The 14,651-nt window shown below is 41.6% G+C and overlaps 1 long non-coding RNA gene across 1 annotated transcript in view; it reads left to right on the top strand.

Annotated features, from left to right (window-relative positions):
* The first annotated feature begins 1,812 nt into the window (after nucleotides 1-1,812).
* LOC307215970 overlaps nucleotides 1,813-14,651 on the top strand; it is a 29,652-nt gene continuing 16,813 nt past the window's right edge. Inside the window, exons 1-3 of the long non-coding RNA XR_013838823.1 lie at nucleotides 1,813-2,392; nucleotides 8,168-8,389; nucleotides 10,425-10,689. This is a non-coding gene — a long non-coding RNA (uncharacterized lncRNA). The remainder of the gene's footprint in view (nucleotides 2,393-8,167; nucleotides 8,390-10,424; nucleotides 10,690-14,651) is intronic.

Genomic DNA, 14,651 nt, shown 5'->3' on the forward strand with positions numbered 1-14,651 from the left:
AAGACAGGCTAACATTCTGCCTATGTCTTTCTGTGCACAGGAAGGAGCAGAATCATATAAATCCTTTGGCAAAGGGAAGGGCAAGTATACTGTATACAGGATACCACGTAAAGCATTACTGGCAGAAACAGAAGTAGCCTCTGGACAATAGAGAAGAATCAGTAGGCTGACTTACCCTGAAAAATGAAGTATGTAGCTCACCAATTTTGCTAAATTGAATGACCCCGTGATTTTGACTTCAGAGGTTTCTCATAATAGTTGGCACCTTTCTGTGGTTTGAATTCTTGCAGCGTTGCTTTCCCATCTCAAATATACGTTGCTGCAGATACTTAAGGCCCAAGAACACAGCCAACCCTCCTTGGTATTGCATGGTCTACACACGTTTGTAGGGCCTGCAAATCTTTTTGGGTGAAATCCCATTATTATCCATTTTCCTTAGCATTGATCTTTATCAGAAACACTAAACCAGGGATGGCTAGGGCATGGACTATTGTTTGGGGACTACAACTCCCATCATCCCTAGCTAACAGGACCAGTGGTCAGGGATGATGGGAATCGTAGTCCCCAAACAGCTGGAGGGCCAAGTTTGGACTATTGGAAGGCAGCCTGGACTTTATAACATCCTTGCTAGTTCAATATTCAGCCTCCAGGGGGTCATTGTGGCACTTGGTCTGAAAAGGGTTATCCCTCCCTGCAGCAAGCTGTTGGAATCACTGGAATCTCTTGTTTAGGCTGATATCTTAAACAACTATGGTATCTCAAACGCTCAAAAAGGTGAAATCATGTACTCTGCCGTCAAGAGAGTACCTACAAAATTGATCAAACAATCTGAGGGCAGGCAATTCTGAGGGAGGGCAGACAAGGACCCACAGCCTAGGTGGAGCTTGCTAGTTTGGGGAGTGGTGTGTGATTCCTCAACTGGAGACAGGTAGGGAGCACATGACTCGTCAAGCCCAGAAGGTATAACAGGAAAGCTGTTCTGACCAGGCCGTAGCTCTCCTGACAGTGTGGAAATAAAGGATGAGATTGCCCCTACTACTCCACCCAGGGTCTCCAATGAAAAAATCCCTGCCTGTGGTGATGTTTTGCTGGGTGCTGTCTCTCTTGTGGGAAAAGGCTGCAATCTGCCTTTTCCCACAAGATTTGTGGACCCCCCTGCCCTCCCTTGGATAGAGGAGATGGGGAGGAAAAGGCATGGAAAGGAAGCAACAGGCAGCCTTTCATGTGAACAACTCCAAATCCTTACCTAGTTTGGAGTGAGGCATCACTTATTTTTATGTTTGGACTGCTCTTTTGTGCAAGCATGGTAAATCACAAAAGGTGTATGTGCACATGGGAACAAATACCCATGGATCTCAGGTTTCCTCGCTTGGAGCAACACAAACACAAACATACATATGGCTGCTGTTTTGTGCAAAGCTGGTAGATTGATAAACTTGTATTTTATTTTATTTCAACTGAAGGTGTGTGCTTATAGGTAAGCAGATACCAGTGTGCCATGCCCATAATGACCTCAGGCAAGGCCAGCCTACCCATGAATTTTTCTTTGAGAAAAATAAGTGGCTCACGTAAATGTAAACTAAGCTTTAATAATAAAGAAAATTGTAACAAAATAACATCATGAGAAAAACTAAATACAGTGGTACCTTGGGTTACAAACACTTCAGGTTACAGACTATGCTAACCTGGAAGTAGTACCTCGGGTTAAGAACAGTTTCAGGTTAAGAACTGGACCTCCAGAATTAATTACCACTATATCGCCAACTAAACTTTGTGATATGGCAGTATATTACAGTGTCAGAAAGGAGAACAGACCTCTGGAACGAATTAAGTTCGTAACCAGAGGTACCATTGTACAGCAACAGGAGGCAAGTCTAAGTCAAGAAACAAAAAGAGGCAGTTGGTCCCTCTTAATGGACATTCTTAACTAACTGAACAGAACTGAACACACACTGAAGGGAGTGGCTGATTCCGGAGCAAAGCACACAAGCCCCGCCCACCAGATACCAAGCACTCTACTATTCAAATTAGGCCCTAATGTTTTCCTTACAATCCCCTTCTCAATGTGCCTAATTTGAATTAATATTAATTTAGCATGTAAATTCTCAAAACTTTCTTATTTAAACATTCAGCATTTTTTTCCTGGTTTTGCTTTGAGATAGAAGGTCTTGTTCCCTTCCCCACTATTCAGGTCAACTTTACAAGGTTTAATTTCCATTACTCTCACCAAACCTTTCTTTGGCAGGTCTGCTATAATCCTGAAGTCTCTATGTCCAAGCCTTTTGTGCCACAGATGAACACAGGATGCACTTGAATTGTTCTTGACCATATTTGCTCTTTCTTGACCGGTATCCAGCACAAAGACTCCATTATTTTCAAAACTCCATCTTTGGTGAGTGCACATTGGTTGTGATTAAAATTTACATTAAAACCACACTTGGTCAGGGTTGGCACATTCAGCAAACTGAATGTCCCACTAGATACCAAGCAGTCTATTATTCAAATTAGGTTCCAAGGTTTTTCTTACAAGAGCATCCTCTTGAGTGCCTCCTTTCGTGCCCCCACCTCTGCCAGAGAAACGGTGCCAGTGTAGGTGCTGATTTCCTGCTGATTTCCTGCAAGATCTTGCAAGATTTCATCAAAGTCTTGCAAGATATCAAGGAGAGCAAAAGATCTCATGAGATTTGGGTAAGATCTTGCAAGCTCTTTCAGGGAATCTGCTCCAAAGCCAGCAATGCAGTGCTGGTACAGCAGCCCCTCCGTGTCCCTATTTTCCAGGGACATCTGTGATATAGAGAAGCTGCCCCGGTTTCTGATTTCATCCCAGAATGTCCTGCTTTCCCCTAGGATGTCCCTATTTTTATTGGAGAAATGTTGGAGGGGTACGGTAGGATGTCCCTAGTTTCATGCTGGCCACATGACCTGGAAAGCTGTCTGTGGACAAATGCCGGCTCCCTCAGCCTGAAAGCGAGATGAGTGCTGCAACCCCATAGTCGCCTTTGACTGGACTTAACCATCCAGGAGTCCTTTTACATAGAAGATGGAAAGCTTGTTTCCTGCTGCTTCATGCCAATGGATTCAAATTATGAGAAAGCAGATTCCAACTTCAAGAAGAACTTTCTGACGGTAAGAGCTGTTTGCTAGTGGAATGGACTCCCTTGGAAGGTGGTAGACCCTCCATATTGGAGGTTTCTAAGCAGAGGTTGTATGACCATCTGTCATGGATTCTTTAGTTGTGATTCTTGCATTGTAGGAATTTTGGCTTGATGTCTCTTGGTCCCTTCCAACTCTATAATTCTGTGATTACATGATCTCCCTTTCACAACCTGTCACAGCACAAGGCCTTGAACTTTGACTGTTACATTCTGACATCAACAGGGGTCACTTCCCCCACCCCCCAAGCACAAAACATAGACATACCCACACACTATCTGCAGGTTCAGATGTGGCATACATGTTGCTGAGGATACCAGCAGCAGATGGATATTGCCCTTGTGTGCTGCTTGGAAGTTTTCTTAGAGGTGTTGGGATAGCCACTGTGGAAACAGTGTGCTGAACTACAGGAGCCAAAATATAACCCTCTAGACTCCCTGATCATTGAGTACTTGTTCAGTTAGACAGGCCATGTGATGTTTCTGACTTCTAAAAGGAAGCTCCAAGATTGGCGTGGCCACCAATAATAAAGTACCAAAGCTTGATGGTGCTGGTCCATCGAAGGCACTGCTCTTGGAAACCTCCAGGCCAATTTAAAAAGAGCAACTCTTGCCCTACATATACATTCCAGTTCATCATTGCCTCTCCTTTCATGAATGTAATTCATATACATATAAATGTACTTTTAAATTATCAAACATATTAGCGATCAGCTAGGAAGGTAATATAATTGGCATGGATTTTGTGTGTGTGTGGATATATATGTATGTATGTATGTATGTATGTATGTATGTATGTAAAAGTTTGATGTTGGAAAAGCTAATTACACATTGCAGGTGCTTTCAATCAGTTTAATAGGACAACATTCAACTATCAATGTTACATTTACAAAGAATCTAATTGCGTGTAATTAAATAATGTTGAATTTACAAACAGCTGACTATATGCAATTATCTTTCAGCAGCTTATAGGCCATACATCATCAAGTACTTATCATTTTAAAATTGCTTCCCAAGTGAGCAAACCACCTTTTATTTACAATAATGTACCACTATGAAGCCAAGCATTTTGTAGTTAATCAAGTTTGTAGAACTTACAAATTGGAATCCTGAAATAGATGAATCCAGGAAGCATGAAAATTGGTATATCATAACATAAAAAAATGCAATGAAGCTAATTACTTGTGTAATTGATTAAGCTGTTCTGTTCTACGTTGTAAATTGGTTGCTGGTTCCTTAGGAGAATGGAATCCCATTCCAAATCTGACAGGAAATTGACAGCAATGATCCACTGCTTGAGACAGTTCTATAACTTTGATTAAACCAGTACTTGGCCACATTTCTAAAATATTAAGCTAAATAATTGAAATGCGGGGGAGGTACCTTTCAGAATTTGGTGTGAGTACAGTCATTTAGAGTTGCTAAGGAAATGTGTTATTTATTTATTTATTCCATTCCCTTTCTCCAAGGAGCCACTGGCGACACTTGTGGTCCTTGCTCCCTTTTGTCCTCAAAACAATTCCTTGACATGGGAGGAGGCTAAAGTATCCTGGCAGCCCAAAGTCACTTAGTAAACTTCATAGCTGAGTGAGATTTTAAATCTGGATCTCCCTTGCCCAAGCCAGACATGCTATCTACTAAATGGGTCCTCAAGATTGTGTTAAATGGAGTAGGCTTAATGCTAAGTGCCTTGACATTTGATCACATTGTGTTATGTAAGCCATATTGAGCATAGGATGAGGTGAGATATGCATAGGCTGAAGTCCAAAGATCCATGCATGGAGTGAAAATCACTTCCATACAAGCGTAGGGGGGTTAACAAATTTTCCCTTACCAGCTGCAGCCTCTTGTGCTACATCAATGGCACTCTGGAAGGTTCTCTGCTTTTCAGGAGTGACTTGAGTCTCCCTGTCCCCCTGAAAGCCCTGAACTGTTGCCCATGTGGAGAAAGGAGCATGATCCTTTGGATCCTGGCCATAACAAAAAATAATAATAATCATTGGCATCCATCAGGAGAATCAAAAGGAAATTGTAACTTGAGGTAATGGACACCCAGAACAAAAAATATATTAGCCAGGGTTAAATGGGAGTACAGATAATCAAGCTGTTATGTAAGGGAAGTCCATTTGCTGGTCCTGATCTTCTCATTGAAGAACCCTTAAAAGGTTACACCAGAACCCTGAGGGTCCATGGAACACTGTCTGAAAACTAATGCAGGAGGATTTGGGGTAGTTAATCAGTCTTAATTCCTTAAATAAAACCAGAGAGTTTTCATAAGTTCTCTGAGGAGCACATTGAAGGAACAAAAAGGCTTCACTTAACCTAGAAAATGGAGCATTAGCTCACTTTTGGACCTCTGATATCCCAGTACACACCTAGGAAGGGCAGAATGGAGGATAATAACCAAGGTCACAAGATGAAGACACATTAATTGGCAGTAGTACATGTGAAAAGGATGTTAGGGCTGTACTTGCACACAACCTGAAACATGAGTTTGCAGTGTGATGCTGCTACAATAAAGTCTAAGAACCATGGTTTCCAAGACACACAAAGCCAAAAACCCACTTAATTCTGCGCTTGTCAGACCTCATCTGGAAGACTACCTAGTGACGGGTGTGGCACCTTAAGAACAATAATAAAAAAAGTCTTTTGAGGAAAGGTTAAGACTGGAGAAGACTGTGGGGAGAGGGAATGAAAGCACTCTTCAAATACCCATAGCAGGGCTGTCCAACAGGTCGATCGCGATCTACTGGTCGATTGCCAGGTTTTTTTATAGTGGTTGTAGATCTCAGTCTCTTGAAAGTTGGGCAGCCCTGTCCTATAGCACAGAAGAGGGGAAAACTATTCTCTGCTGTCTCAGGGAGGAATGGCGGAGCATTAGGAGAAACTTATTAAGATCACCTTCACAATGGAACCAATTACCGGTACTTAGAGGAACGGTGGGCTTTCTCGTGGCAGACAACTTGGGCAGAGACTAGACGGCTATCTAATGTCAAAAGTAGCAACTGGGATGTAGGTTAGAATGCTGAGTACCGTATGTTTGGGGGGAAAGTAAGCAAAGAAATATAGAAAATAGACTACATAACTAGCTAGGGAGGACTCATATAAGCAATACAGTACAGGGGAAGCCCTCCAGAGGCTCCTGGACTCTGATTCTCATTGTCCTTGACAGCTATAGTTTCTGGGGCTGATGGGAGTTGCAGTCCCACAACATCTCCAGAGGTCACCGTGTTGCTTACTCCTGGCATGTGCTTTGTACTTGAATGAATCTGTGGGCTGCAGGTCTGGGACCTTGCCTGACATCCTCTGCCAGTCAGCACAAGCAATCTGGGATAGATGGACTAGCAGTCTGTTTCAGTATAAGGTACCTTGATAAATTCACAAAGATCTGCTAGTGATTCATTATCTAATTTATCTTGTATCGTCAGTTCCCTGCCACTTCCGCAGAGCTGTTTTAACCTACCATATCCTCTGTTCTGTAAAATGGGGTGCAAAATTTAGAACCGAAAGGGGATAAAATATAATCTACAAATAATGCTAATTCTGCAAAATAACAACAATCGCTAACATCACCACATACTTCACTTAGTGTCCATGAATAGTCCCTATTAGACTTATCTAGATCTGGAACAAGCAAGCAGAAGTTATCCAGGTGTTAGATCGAAACTAGAAACAGAACTGTTAGAACCCAATACTAAGAATTTATCAAGAATGTATAACTTGCTGTTGAAGTGGAATACAATAGATGAGACAGTGAAGTCAGCTATGGTCAAATGGGCACAGGACATAGGTCATGACATTATGTTTGCTGACTGGGAGCAGTTATGGACCACAGGTATTAAATTCACGGCATGTAATGCCTTACGAGAAAACATTATGAAAATGATTTACAGGTGGTACATGACCCCAGTCAAGCTTGCGAAGATTTATCATTTGCCCAATAATAAATGTTGGAAATGTAAAGAGACTGAAGGTACCTTTTTCCACCTCTGGTGGACCTGCCCAAAGATTAAGGCCTTCTGGGAAATGATTTATAATGAAATTAAGAAAGTGCTTAAGTGCACCTTTAACAAGAAACCAGAGGCATTTCTCTTGGGTATGGTCGGCCAGCTGGTGCCGAAGAAGGATAAGAATTTCTTTTTGTACGCTACTACGGCAGCAAGGATTCTCCTAGCAAAGTATTGGAAGACACAAGAGCTACCCACGCTGGAGGAATGGCAGGCGAAAGTGATCGACTTTATGGGACTGGCAGAAATGACCGGCAGAATCCGTGACCAAGAGAAAGAGACTGTGGAAGAAGATTGGAAGAAGTTTAAAATATATCTTAAGAGTTACTATAAAATTGAGGAGTGCTAAAATACTGAGGGAGAGGAAGACGTAGAATTGCAGCGGTAAATTCTGTTAAGTTTAGGGTGAAATTGAAAAGGAGAATGAATTTATATTTAATTGGCTAAGAAGGGTTGCTGAACAATTGTTTAAAATAAAGGATGCAAAAAGGGGAAGGTATGGGGAAGTCCGGGAAAAGAGGCTTATGGAAATGAGGTAAAGAAAGTATGACTTTTTATGTTTGTTTTTATGTTGTTTTTGTGTTTGTTAAAAATTTGGAAATTAATAAAAATTTTATTAAAAAAAAAACAAAAAAACCGAAGTTATCCAGGTGTTGCTGGACTCCAACTCTCATCTGCCCCAAACTGCCCCAAGGATGATGGGAGTTGTAGTCCAACAACATCTGGCGGGCCTTAGATTGCCAACTCCTGATTGTTTTGGTGGATCTGGGCCTACTAAGAGGGTGTTGAGTAGCAGCAGCATAGACAGGAATTCACAGAGAGTTTATTATTTTGCTTTTACGATGTTTCAGTGGAAACCCATGAAGACATTTATGTTAGAGGCAGATTTCAGCTCATTCTTGGCAGATTGCCAAGTAACAGCTTCAGCATACCCTTTAGAAAATAGAGTCGGGCATAGCGGAGCCTTTTAATGACTGTAATATTTATTCCTTGCCATCTTCCATACAGATATGGCAGCTTTGCACCAGGGGAGCAATATCGGCACATCCTTTGAAGGCAAACTCGATTAGCATCATCTGAAGAAAGATGACATTTGGGGAGCATTATCACCAGGCAAACTCAGATCAGACAGGGTTGAGCAGGATTCAAAGCAAACAACAACAACAGGCTTGGGAAAGGAATACTCAGAAGAGACCTGTCAAGGCAAGCAGATGTAGATAAACAGTACAGGTTAGTTCAGGGAGCTAAAGAGGGCAGGTGCCGCAGGTACCACAAATCAATGGTGATGGTGGCTGGGTGATGGAGGAAAGGAGCACCCACTTGCAAATACCAAGAAGTGGCAGCAAATTACGCCTCAGCATTTTTGCAAGTCTGCAGTTGCCGTTTGGGTCAGCGACTCTGGCACAGGTGGGGCAACTAATGTCACCAATAGGGCTGGGCGATATCTGCTTTCCAACATCATCATATACAGTGGTACCTTGGGTTACAGACGCTTCAGGTTACAGGCTCCGCTAACCCAGAAATAGTACCTCAGGTTAAGAACTTTGCTTCAGGATGAGAACAGAAATTGCACGGCGGAGCGGCAGCGGGAGGCCCCATTAGCTAAAGTGGTACCTCAGGTTAAGAACAGTTTCAGGTTAAGAACGGACCTTTAGAATTAATTAAGTTCTTAACCCAAGGTACCACTGTATTGTCAACTAAACTTTGTGATATGGCAGTATATTACAGTGTCAGAAAGGAGATGATTAGTGTCACTGTGCACATCTTCTGCCTCTTCCTGATGAGAACGGGTGGTGCTGCCACAAGTGGAGCACATCAGCCGGGGCACCGCATGGCAAGGCACCTGGAGTCACTGGCCTCTCCAGAACCACCAGCTCCATTATGCGGGATGGAGCTTACCTGCGGCCCCCCCCCCCCAATATTTTATTCAAGTTGGCACCCTTGGATCAGAAGAAATTTATTATTGAAGTTCGTGTGTTTAGATCTGTCTTGTGTCTTGAGACAAGAACAAACACTTTATACTTTAATGACAACTGAGTGGGGAAGGAGTTTTCTTAACTTGGAACTCTGGAGAAGCCTGACTACTAGAAAGCAGTAAAACTGATGTTTTGTTGGAACGCTCTGTAGATCACACTGGTTGAAGTGTGCTGAAGTACCAGCAAATGGTGGGCCCATGTCTGACAGGCCAACTGACTTCTACACTGCATGGCCTTAGAACTCCAATACAAAGCCCAGTTTGTGAGTCATAACTGTGGGCAGAGAATTATGCCTGTTGCCCTGACCTCTGCACATATAGCTGAATGTCTTGACAGTACATGCCACTCTGTGCATATAGAAAGGTCCCTAATGGCACACCCAGAGTCTATTTATTCTGGCCCTGTTCAAATTTTTGTCTGAATAAATTTATTGATATAAGAATATTAAAAGTTTTGTACCGATAGATAATCTCAGCACTTTATGTCCGGCACATGAGTGACAGCAGAATTTTAAAAATGGAGCTCATTAATAACTCTTTCATCAAAATCTTGAGCCAAAAAAAGTGAGGACCCATTTTGCCAGTCATCGGGATTGATTCTCTATCAAATAACAAATGGCTTCCATGAAGCTGAAGACATTACTCAAAGGACTGTTCTTCATTAGTTCAGCTCATGGGTCATATGTGCAATTATAGTTATCAACATTGTCTTATGATGGATGGATTTCTTTCTCTCTCTTAAATTTCCATAAAGACAAGTGGCATTCTTCATCTTATATCTACTTCTCTGTAATTCAGAGTGCTATGAGATCTTTGTCAGAACTAATGCTTATTATATGCAAACTGATGGCCCATTAGTTTGATGGGTAAGACTGTGGTGGTGTGAAGACAGAGGTCCTGTGCCTCTACATGCTGACCAAAGGTTGAGGAAGCAACACGTACCAGGTTCACCCAAGAGCTGAGCCCATCACACTTTGGCTTGTGATGGCAGAAATCATGTTGTGCCAGAGGAAGGAAGCACTAGCATCTCTGTTTAGTCATTGTGTCTCTTCATTTTACAGTGTCAATGAGTCTAGGTTTCTCCAGTGCCAGCTGATGACAGGGAAGAGGGTACTGTGGGATTCCCTGGGTGGTATTGTCTTTTCATTATGTCATAATGATGTCAAAGAACAATTATTGGCAGCTGCAAAGATTCTAGGGCTGCTCTGTAAGAGTCTTCCCTGGGCTATATAGAAGAATGAACAGACCTCTTTTCACTCACCATGGACCAATCAGTTCTTTTGTTGGCAGAGTTCTCTCCTGAGAGGCAAGTTAGCCACGAAGAGGCATAGAAGCCAAATCATGCTGGAGACCTGGCTCCCTGAAGTGGATCATTCTCTGGACTGAATTTGCTACCACTCGTGCCACTACCGCGGAGTGAGGAGCAGGCCTACACCTGAAGAAGCACTCACCCCTGCTTCTTGTTCAGTTCTTAGTAGTGATGGAAAGCATTTACCGGAGTGAATAAACACTTCTGGCTGCAATCAGTGAAAATGTGAACTTAGATGAATAAAATGTAAGTGAAGAAATATGGGGGAACCAGAATCTAAGCCAGATGTGCAAAGGACCCATGTCTAACCCTGGGCTGTACCATTTGAAACTGCAAATAAAGGGATCTCCCATGTAAAATACTCCACAGACCTGCAAACCTGGCATGTTCGGAGGAACTTTTCAGAAGTCATTAGAATAGTAGTGTTGGTGGTCATTAGAATAAAGTGTTATATGGTAGACTTAAATTTTGGTTTATGTTTTGGTTTGACAATGGTGTGGGGAGCAGAGTGAAATGGAATGTCTGATCTTTAAGCAATTTTGATAGTTCAGTTGAGTGCTCTAGAAAGCTATTTGCTGTTATTCTGTTTCTTTTCTTTGGTGATCACTTGTAGGTGAGTAAGATTGTCTTCTATAAACACGGTTTTAACAATGAGTCCGTAAGTGACTATGGAGGCCAATTCTGGATCCACACATCCTTCCACAGTGGGGACATTGGTTTTCAGGTGGGAGTTGATAGTGGTGTGGATTTGCCAAGCATGCCTTCCTTCTAGCATGTTTCTGCCTTGTGTCCTGAATCTGAGTGTCATCAAAGCCCATGACACCTTTGGTAGGGTTGTTCTCCAATTGGAACACTCGCAGGCAAGTGTTTCCCAATTGTTGGTGTTTATACTATATTTTTTAAAAATTTGCCTTGAGATAGTCTTTAAACCTCTTTTGTTGACCAGCAACATTACGCTTTCCATTTTAAAGTTCAGAATAGAGTAGTTGTTTTGGAAGATGATAATCAGGCATCTGTACAACATGACCAGTCCAATGAAGTTGATGTTGAAGAATCATTGCTTCAACATTGGTGATCTTTGCTTTTTCCAGTACACTGGTATTAGTTTGCCTGTCTTCCCAAGTGATGTGTACAATTTTTCAGAGACAGCGTTGATGAAATCTTTTGAGGAGTTGGAGATGGTGTTTATCAGTGGTCCATGTTTCACAAGCATACAGTAAGGTTGGCAGTACAATAGCTTTGTAAACAAGCATTTTGGTTTCCCTGCGAATGTCCTGGTCCTCAACACTCTGCACTTCAATCGGCAGAAAGCCGCACTTGCAGAGCTCAGGCGATGCTGGATTTTGGCATCAATGTCAGCCCTTTTGGAAAGATAACTGCCCAGGTAGGAGAAGTGATCAACATTTTCCAATATTACACCACTGAGTTGGATTTGTGGCTCTGCAGAGGGGTTATTTTGTGCTTGTTGGTGCAGCACTTTGGGTTTTTGGATGTTGAGAGATAGGCCAAGATTTTCGTAAGCTTCTGCAAAGATATTTAGGATGGTTTGGAGGTCATCCTCTGAGCATGCACACTACGTTGTCATCAGCATACTGGAGCTCTATGATGGAAGTTACGGTAACCTTGCTCTTTGCTTTCAGCCTGCTCAGATTGAAGAGCTTTCCATCTGTTCAATATATGATTTCTACTCCAGTGGGAGTTTTCCTTCGACAAAGTGTAGGATCATGGCAATGAAAATAATGAATAGAGTTGGGGCAATAACACAACCCTGTTTAACACCTGATCCCACTGTGAATGGTTCACTTTGACAGCCATTGTTATCTGTGATTGTTGCTGTCATATTATTATGGAGGAGCCGAATCATTCTGTTTTATTAGTGCTAGGAAGGCTGTGGAATTGGCAAGGAGTTATGATGCATTCATTTGCACTTGTCTCTGTGGGATCTGGATGATATGCAGAGCTGTCGACCAAGGCAATCCTCCTTGTATATTTAATTGAATGCCTTTGTTTCCTCTGTGACAGAGATAGCTAGCTTCCGAAACTGCAGTCAGGTGATGAGTCCAATCCATGCTGATCTCTGACTTGGGACTTTTAGCCAGAAGGGAAAAAAAAAAATTACTGTTACTGGTATTGTTAAAAATACTATAACAGCCCCTCCAAGTATCCCTATTTTCCAGGGACAGTCCTGGATTTACAGAAACCATCCTGGTTTCTGATTTGATCTTGGAATGTCCCGCTTTTCCTTAGGATGTTTCTATTTTCACTGGAGAAATGTAGGAAGATATGGAGTTTGTGACCCCTGAACAAGGAGATAAATAAATTGCAACCTTTAGAAGACATTTGAAGGCAGCCCTGGATATGGAAGTTTTTTTATGTTTAATGTTTTATTATGTTTTTATATACGTTGAAAGCCACCCAGAGTGGCTGGGGCAACCCAGTCAGATGGGTGGGGTATAATTATTCTTATTCTTATTCTTATTCTTATTCTTATTCTTATTCTTATTCTTATTCTTATTCTTATTCTTCTTATTATTATTATTATTGAATAGGATGTTCCTACTTTCATGTTGGAGGAGAATTGTTGGAGGGCATGCTATAATGGTGATAAAAGTTGCAATTGAACCAGTATTGCCAAAGAGATAGGCTAGAATAGGATGCAACCACCAAAGTTTCTTGATTGGGATTTGGGTCTCAGTCAGCAAATAAATATTTGTTTTGCTTGTCATTGCATTCATTTACCATTACCTCAGAATGTGGCAGAATCGCTGTTTACAAGCATTCAAAGAGCTACCTTAAATTGCTATTGGAAAATGGGCATAGTGACTGTTTTGTAACTCTTGCCATAGAAAATGTGGTTGTGTTAATGTTAGTGCAAATGTGAAGTCCCTTCTTCAAATTGTTTGGGCCACCAGGAACAAAAGTCAGGAACAGGAAGTCAATGTATGGCATTAAAGACTAACGACCAAAATGTCATCACATATGTGGAAAAACCACCCATAAAAAAGAGAAAAATGCACTAAATCACACCAGCAATGACTGGCTGTATAATGGGTTATTTACTTTTTGGATTTTCTGTTGTAGGGTGAATCTGGATTAAATCTTTTTAAAAAATAAAAATACAGGCTGGCATTTTGATGCTAACAATGCCATGTCAATGCTGTGAAAAACATGCATGCATAAGCAGCACCGATGGCGTAATAAACTCATTTGGAAGCACTTGTCACGATCACAACATAAAATTCAGGACTGCTTGGAGAACTGCCCACCCAAGTAATATCTCTGTTGCATTTGTATGCAGTGTCAATTTCAATACTCTAGATGGCAGAAAATATCTAAAAACCCACTACTCTTTCAACCTGCAAGGTTAACTTTCTCTCATAAAAACTGTAAAATACAAATACACAATGGAAAAATCTAAATGCACTGTTGATGGTTCTAGCTGTCTTCTGCTGCTGTTTTGGGGGTTAAACTCCAGTGATTAGAATTCCATGCCTGCTATTACCTTAAAATTGATGCCAGTGCTATCATAACATTTGCCTTTCATCTTCTGCAGATGTTCATATTCTAAAGTTACCAAACAAGCGCTCTCCTCTCTCTCTCTCTCTGTCTCTCTCTCTCTCAAACCACCTCTCCACTTGTGATAAAAGCATTGAATAATGGCTGAAATCAAAAGAGTTCTGTGATCATCTAGAGATGGCCGCCCTTCTCTCCTACTGACTCCGTTTCTTGCAACTAAACATCTTCTCTTTCATTATTGCATTACTGTTGGACAAGTCTAAGACCACATGCATACCACACATTTAAAGTGCTATGATACCACTTTCAACAGTCATGGCTTTCCCCAAAGAATTCCAGGAGCCCTAGTTTGTTAAGGATGATGAGAGTCATTGGGAAACCCTTCTTCCAAGAGCAAATTAACAACCAATCCCTCTTCACAGAGAACTCTGGGAATTGTAGCTTTGAGAAGGGAATAGGGTTTCCCCAAAACTTTCAGCACCTGTAACAAACTACAGCTCCCAGAATTCTTTAGGGGAAATCAAGACTGCTGAAAGTGATAAGACTAGGATCACAAACTCTCCAATATTTATCTGATGTCCTATTCTACCATTGTTGTTGTTGTTGTAACCCACCCATCTGACTGGATTGTCCCAGCCACTCTGGGCAGCTTTCAACATATATAAAAACATAATAAAACATTACACATTAAA

This window comes from Podarcis cretensis (genome assembly GCF_951804945.1).
Source record: "Podarcis cretensis genome assembly, chromosome: 5".
NCBI classification, from domain to species: domain Eukaryota; kingdom Metazoa; phylum Chordata; class Lepidosauria; order Squamata; family Lacertidae; genus Podarcis; species Podarcis cretensis.